We start from the raw sequence: 7,958 nt of genomic DNA, 5'->3' as shown, positions 1-7,958 counted from the left end.
TTGTGGTATTCTTTCCCTTTCCTTTATTTTTTTATTTTATTATTGTAGTCATTTATTTATGTGTATGTCTCTGTGTATATATGTTGTATGACAGGCTTTTTGTGGGAGGATTATTCACTCCAGGCAGGGATCTCCCAAGAGACTAAAGTACGGATACCACAAAAATCCAACTTGGTGAACCAATGAGTTTCATTAGAGTTACTTACAGTGGGGAGTGTGAGGGGCTACTTACAGGAGCAGAAGTGACTCAGAGACAGCTGCATCACCAAAGCCTACCCCAGCATGAGCGACATCTCAGAAAATCTGAAAACATGGAGCATTATTTGCACAGCTGAAGGCAGCTCAATGGGTTGCAGAGTGTCTTCTCCAGGTGTCTCAGCTGGTCTGAGGCTTTCCCAGGCATCTTGGCTGGTCTTTGTGGCTTTCAGGAACCTGTTGCCTCAAACTTCTTTTCAGCTTGGCTTGTCTGAGAGTGGCTTTCAGTAGTCTTTACATACTCTTGTGAAGGAAGGAGTCTATTGACTCTGGTAAGTTTCAGGAACTTCCTGAAGCTATTTTGAGTTGTCTACTTTCTGTTTTAAGGAGCATCCCTACAGGATGGAATGTTTCAATCTTAGAGAAAAGTCTTAAGAACAGTAAATGCCATAACATGTGTGTGGAGGCCGAACGACAATATGGGGAGTCATTTCTCTCTTTCTGCCATGTATGGGTCCAGGGGATGGAACTCAGGTCATCAAGCTTGGCAGTAAGCATCTTTGCACACTGACTCACCTCAACAGCCCTCACTTGTTCTCTGTTTTCTCTCTTCTGATAATGCCTTTCATATTCCAATTTACATTCATATTTACATCTCAGCCCTCTCCACTCAATTCTACTCGTTTATCCAGTTGTTTATTTGACAGATCCTGTTGAGTGTTTCAAAATATTCCTACCTGTCCAAAACTCAGCTCATGACCTTGTTCCATAAGCCTGGTATCTTTCTGTTACTCCAGAGTTTAAAATTACAGTTTCCAGACTGAAACACCAGTTATTACTGTAAGATTCCAGGTGGCCTGAGCTCAACCATCATAACAGTAACAGCTAAGCAATGTAAGATTCCAGGTGGCTTGGGCTTAGCCATCATAACAATAGCGTTGTTAGCTGAGCAAAGCAAGTTGAGAATCGCATGCTGATAAAAAGAGCAAACAAAGCAACAGCAAACTGAGAAGAACAAGTTAAAAATTCTCCACCAGCCTCCATCTCAACCCTGCCCTCCGAATTTACTGCCCCCATCTCACCCCACTTGGAATTTACTACCTCAGATCCCCATTCACCTAAAAGGTCACCTATTATTAGCCTATCACTTGTTAATTAACCATTGTTGCTAAATTCTGCTTCAATATGGTATATTAATCCCCGACTCTTGTAGAATGGGGTCTTCCAGCTCCTTGGAGCTTGATTGGCCCTGACGCATTGGTTTAATAAAAATTCCTTTGCTTTTGCATCGACTCTGGACTCTGTCTCTCATCAGGCTTCTAGGAACAGACTCTAGCGATCTGAGTCTAGCATTACCAGAAACTTGGGAGTCATTAAAATGTGACTTCTTGGGCTTCAACCCCCATTTACTTAACCAGAGCCTCGACAGGGAGAAATCAGGCAATCTGTGTTTCTCAAAGGCCCTGTGTAACTCAGATGCACACCAAAGTTTAAAAACCACAGGACTGTGGATAACTCAGCCTGTGTCAGTCACAACAGAGACTTGATTCCTGCAGCGAGCTGGCATTTTAAAGGACACAGAAGAAAAAAAAAAAAGGTTGTTACTAGTGCAACAAATACCCTGGAGTAGGAAGACTTCAATTCTGTCTCAAAGGGGCTCAGAAGGGCTCATGTAGGTTCTAGATAAATTAACCTTCCAAGTTTTTCTTCAACGCTAAGTTTATGTGACTTAAGCCAAGTGTTCTTTTTAATAATCTACCCAACACAGTAACTCTCAAATAAAATTGGCTTCAGCTTAAAATGTTTTCACTTTACCATTATTGTGTTTGTAAACAATGATTTTTGTTTTGCTTTTGCTTTTGTTTTTCAAGACACAAAGTTTCTCTGTATAACAACCCTGGCTGTCCTAGACTCACTTTGTAGAATAGGCTGGCCTCAAATCACAGAGATCCACCTGCCTCTGCCTCCTATGGGCTGGGATTAAAGGCGTGCACCACCACACCTGGCTCCCACAGAGAGCCTATTTCGATAACAATGAAAATTAAAGTATAACTCTCTCTAGGAATTGGAAACAAAGATGTGCTGAAGACATTCTAAACTAGCCCCCTACCCTTGTCTAGCTAAACTAAAAGCTCTCCCCAGGACTGGGATGTAAAGTCTTTTTCTGCTTTAATTACCTTCTTCTTCTAGTTACACTCCAGATCAGCAGCATCTCCATCACAATGCTTGCCCTTTTTAGTGTCTGGTTGCAGATAACAGAACAGCCCACAGGCTCCCTGAGGACACAAAGCACCCAAAGCCATAAACCATCACAGGACAAAGTTGTTAATAGCAGTCTAAAGTCAGCAAAGAGTAAATCATCCTACCTACCAGAATAGCCAAGTTTTAAATAAACAGGACTGACTCTCAGCATGATCTAAGTGCCCAAAGCATAATTCACTGTTGTATACTTTTTTTTAAATACTGTTGTATACTTATTTTTTTCTCTGCAAAGAAACACTTTATTCTTTCAGGAGAAAACAACTCTGGTTATAAGAAAGGGAAAGATTACAATCAATGTTATTGATGCCTTTTGTGTGCACTTCAGTGTAACAGGCAAGGTGTAGGGTGTGTGTGTTTACCACGGGAGAAAATGGATTAGAACATTCAATGTAAGCCATATAAAAATAAGGTGCAATTAAATGATACATTATAAAGGATTAGTCATGGAGTCACCTGAAGCAGTTTCAAGCAATACAGGTAGCAAACCCGACTCTAAAAATACCAACATAGTGTCATGAGTGTTGTGGCCCAGGCTTCCACATTCAAGTTTCTTGGATGCTTATGAGAATCAGTTGACTTGCATGCCACTACCTTAAAAAGCCAATTGAGAGGAAATTTCGTCTTAACCTGCTTTGACAAAGAATTCCCTGCTTTGACAGAGAATTCCCTGTGTGGAGCATTCACACTGCACACAACCTTGGGGACAGAGTAGCCAGTGAGCTGAGCAACAGTGATGCTAGCAGGCAGAAGAACACACTGGGGCTGTGTGTGGAAATCAGATACCAGAAGAACAAAAATTGGATTTCAAGGTAACTGGGGCAAAGGTTAAGAAGCAGGCATACAGGAGACAATCTGGCCAGCTGCAAAGAGCAGCCCCCACTAGAGACAGCATTGCCTAGTGACTGACCCAAAGGGTCCCACCTGAGATAGAGTTGATAAGAGACCCAGTTTTATGACCACATTCCTTCCTGTCCAACAGAGATAGGGTTAATAAGAAACCAGATACTTCTCTGGACAAAGAGAACAGAGAAAGCTAAGCCATGGGCGGTCTTGGTGCCTTTTCTGTAGCCTGTCACTTTAACATTAGACCTCTTTATGTTATCCAACCAATAGATGCTTGCCAGGCTGTGACTCCTCTGCTTTGGAGCACTGAGAGGGATAGGAACCTATAAATTTACCCTCAGCTCAGAGATCAGTGCTCCTTCTGGATACCACTGTGTTGGTGACTGGTCAGAGCCCGGCTCTGAGCTGATTAAAAGTCCTCATGTATATTTCATCGGTATTGAGTCCTGGTGGTCTTTTTTTTTGAGGGTCTCGTGATTGGGGTACAGCAGCAGTGTGCTGAGAAAACCCTGGGAGGTGAAGAATGAGGGAGGAAAGCAACCAAAGAAGGCGTCTTATTATTGAAGTCTGAGCAAGAAGAATTTGCCAGGCAGTGAAGAAGGAAGAGGATTTCAGCCAGAGGAAATGGGGTTGGCAGCGGCTATCAGGTAAACGCAGAACCAAGGTACATCATCAAAGTCTTCCACTAACCTCAATTTAACTTTCACAAGCTGACAAAACATTCGTGAAGCAGTCTCAAGTGTAGGCATAGCTACCCTATGGTATATCTTAGGTGTGAATTTCACAAATGTGTAATTGAAGCACAAATGCATTGCTAATATGTGTGTGTGTGTGTGTGTGTGTGTGTGTGTGTGTGTGTGTGTGTATGCATATGAGCACATCCAGGAGCTGCAGAGAAAGCAGTGGTGTACATAATGTTCTCTGCCAGGGTCCCTGGCTGACAATATCATCAGCGTCTGAACTCTACAACTTTTCATTCCCTCCCTGGCTCAGTAAGACTGGGATTCAAGACCACGACAACCTATATTACATTATAATTGGGATTCATAGGCACCAAGGTGGCTACAAAAACAAAAAACAAACAAACAAACAAACAAACAAAAAAACAAAACCAAACAAACAGTTCTGAAAAGTACAAGCCCAAACAAGCCTGGACATGGTGTGAACCAGCACTAGTTGAAGCTTGAAGCTTTAGTCTGCTGTTCAGAAATGAGCTGTGTACTACTGTAGGGCTCTGTGAGTCCTCCTTGGGTTGGAAGGTTCCTGATACAAAGTCTTTGAGTTTATTTTGATTGACTGGCTCTCTAAAATTATCAGCAGTCTTGACACAGTAGATCTCCTGAAGAGTCTGCAAACACAAGGAGGTAAGTGGACTTACACTGCAAACCATGGGGGTGAGGCCCTGGAAAGAGCCATACAAGCTCTACCACAGTATTGGAAGCCTTTTCATAGAAGCTGGGGGAGGAAGATGTAATCATCTCCCGTGCACTGTTACAGTAACATTTGCAAAATTCACACCTAATAATGTAGGATAGTCATCTCTGCATAAAGATGTTTCTAAAAACCAGACTACAGATTGCTTCATGAATGCTTTGTTGGATTGCAAAATTTAAAATATGGTCCATTTGAACATTGTGACAGTAGGGCTGGGCGTGATGGCTCACGCCTTTAATCTCAGCACCTCGGGAGGCAGAGGCTGGTGGATCGCTGTGAGTTCATGGCAAGCCTGGTCTACAAAGTGAGTCTAGGACAGCCAAAGCTACACAGAGAGACCCTGTCTCAAAAAACCAACAACAACAACAACAAAAAAAAAAAAAGAAAAAAGAAAAAAGAAAAGAAAGAAAGAAAAAAAAAAAAGAAGAAAACTGTGAAAGTGCACCTGGTTTCTAATGACAACCTTTACCTTTCCTTGATTTTATTAAAAATTACATGTCAATGTTTAATGGTCTTGAGTAACATAGGTAGAGGAGGAGGGGCTGAGTTAAAAATAAAACTTTTTTTATTTACAAAAAGATTTTTATTGATACTTTTTAGCATGCATCTTCAACATTTCCATGATAAAGACTAGTTTTACTAAAATTATGTAAATATATACATGCTTAAACAAATTCAGATCATTTCCCTATCTTTTCACATTCTGCTTTAAATCCTTATCTGAACAGTCAAGTAAGACATGGATGAAAGTACACTCAAATTTCAAAATGCACTTACTATTTATGGGTGCTAAGGATCATTAAGACATGGTGCTTCAGTGTGTGGGGGCCTCCCTTGTTCCTGGGCTCATTGGCCACCAGTCCTCAGGAACAAGGAAGAAGTGACAGACTGGGGATTTGGAAGGCCTGAGGGTAAGAAGGAAAATTACAGTCCTTAGGGAGTGACGGGTGGGGGAGGGTTCCAGGTGTACATAATTGGCTGGAACTAGGAACTCCAAGGTTGCTTTATTTACATTTAGCAGCATGGTCCTGTCATATGAACGGGAACACAGAGCCTAACTATCCTACAGGAGCAGGGAGGGGGCAGTGCTAGCAGGGAACCGTGCCAAAGGTCATATCCCAGATATGGTCAGAAGCATCTGTGCCTAAAGACACTCTGCAGATGAGGTCAGTAGAAAGCAGGAGCCCTTACTGAGGAGAGGGCGCCATCCATCTAGTGCAAAGCTCGGAAAGGCTATCTGGACTGGGAGGACTGCAACCTCAAACAGCAGGGTCTTCCAAAAAGTGCACTCATCTGTAAAATGCAAACAGTGTTTACTCAGCATTAGGAGCTCCTATCACTGTGAAGCAAAGCATAGATTTTTTTTCCCCCAGATGGAGCAAAATAGTTTTTGTTTGCTTTTTGTTTTTCGAGGCAGGGTTTCTCTGTGTAGCCTTGGCTGCCCTGGACTCACTTTGTAAACCAGGCTGGCCTTGAACTCATAGAGATCCGACCCACCAGCCTCTGCCTCCAGAGTGCTGGGATTAAAGGAATGAGCCACCAAGCCTAGAGCAAAACAGTTTTTTCTTGAGCCAACTATGAGTGACCATGGCCCAGGCCCAGATTCAGATTGCTCCAAATAACACGTTCTAAAATGGAACTGGTTCCATTGCTTGTATAGTTTCATAATACCAAGCCATAAAACAAGGGTTTATTTTCTCAAATATATTGGTGGGGACTATAGGTAAGAAGTTTAAGTAATGTGGAGAAACTGCTAGAGTCTTAGATGTCAGATCTAAGTTCTGTGATCTGATGGCGTTCCTAGCTTGGGGTTGGCAGAAGCTTATTGTCTGGTAGTTTGCACATTCCAAAAGTTTTACCCCATAGTCAATATGGGGTTAGGTCAGACAGAGCTGGACAGAGAGTAGGCTCCTAAGGGAACTAATGACAATCTGTTAGAAGTTTGGCTTTGGATTGGCAACTAATGCCCCTTGAAGAACATCTGACTTTGGTGTGGCTTTTTTGGTTAAACCAGATCACTTGTGGGTCAAGAGGGTAATGACACTAGGTGCATAACCTTCTCCTAATCCACATAACACAAAATAAATAGCTAAAAAGTGCATTAATAAGGATGGAGAATGTTTATCCATTTGACGTGAAAACGAGAACTATAAAATAAAATTTGGGAGCAATTTTAAGACCAAACTACTACACAATATAATACCATAATGATTTATGGATAAATATCATTCTCTAGTTGTCATCACTTTGAAACTGTTTTTCTAATTTTTAAACGGTTCTTAAGCACATTAATTAATAACTGCCTTCCTCAAATCATAACTGAAAGCTAGTCGTCCCCCCCCCCCCGCCCCCCGGCATTATGGGCAAAAACAATGAAAAAGTTGAGCATAGTAGCAGATGCCTTTAATCTCAGCACTGGGAAGGCAGGTGGATTTCTAGACTCTGGCACTGCACGATGGCCCACGCCTATAATGCCAACATTCAGGGAGGCAGAGGCAGGCGGATCCCTGGAGGCCAGCCTGGTATACAAAATGAGTCCAAGATAGCCAAGGCTACCGGAAGTGGGGGATGAGAACGCAAAGTTGATCCACTGTCTAAACTGCATGTAATCAAATATTCTGTGTTTGATACGGAGTTACGTCGTTTCCCCGTTAAATAAAATAGTCTCTACAAAGCGAGTCCAGGATAGTCACGGATACACAGAGAAACCCTGTCTCGAAATACCAAAAAAAAAAAAAAAAAAAAAAAAAGCTTAGTCTCTGGGGTAGACAGACTCAAGAGGACAGAGGAAAAACTTTCACAGAGAAAACGATAGAGTTTCTGAAGCATCCACACCAAAGGAAAGCCGAGAACCCCTCTAACACTGAAACTCAGAGGGTACGCTGAAGAAAATCAACTGGCATTGTTCTTGACCCGTCTACCCCTATGCTAGGCCGTGGTTGGAACCACACAAATTTGCCCTTCCACGGTGACTCGCAGGTGAAAAGAACACGGGCAGCTTCACGCCAAAGCTCGCCCTAAAAACCCAGGTTCGACCTGCTTCGAGCTCCTCCTCCGCTCGCCTCGCCCAAAGCTGTGCACATGCGCATTCCAAGAGCTCCGCGCCTCCAGGCTGGGTCTGGGCTGCCACGCCGCCAGCTCTTCTGCCCTTCTTAGGGCAGCCGGCTTCACTATTCCATATTGCGCACGCGCAAGCCCGGCCATTTTCAGCCGGTGAGGCGGGA

At 42.9% G+C, this 7,958-nt stretch overlaps 1 long non-coding RNA gene across 1 annotated transcript; it reads right to left on the bottom strand.

Moving 5' to 3' along the window:
• Nucleotides 1–215: 215 nt before the first annotated feature.
• Nucleotides 216–7,957, bottom strand: LOC311604098. Its single transcript, XR_014781379.1, has 3 exons — nucleotides 7,771–7,957; nucleotides 2,373–2,471; nucleotides 216–590 (listed from the first exon to the last, which is right to left on the bottom strand). It is a non-coding gene; the product is annotated as an uncharacterized lncRNA (long non-coding RNA).
• Between the last annotated feature and the right edge of the window lies 1 nt (nucleotide 7,958).

This window comes from Acomys minous, assembly GCF_964271855.1.
Source record: "Acomys minous genome assembly, chromosome: 8".
In the NCBI taxonomy this organism is placed as follows: domain Eukaryota; kingdom Metazoa; phylum Chordata; class Mammalia; order Rodentia; family Muridae; genus Acomys; species Acomys minous.
Note: the sequence above shows the minus strand (reverse complement) of the source record. Positions and strands in the feature narration are given on the sequence as shown.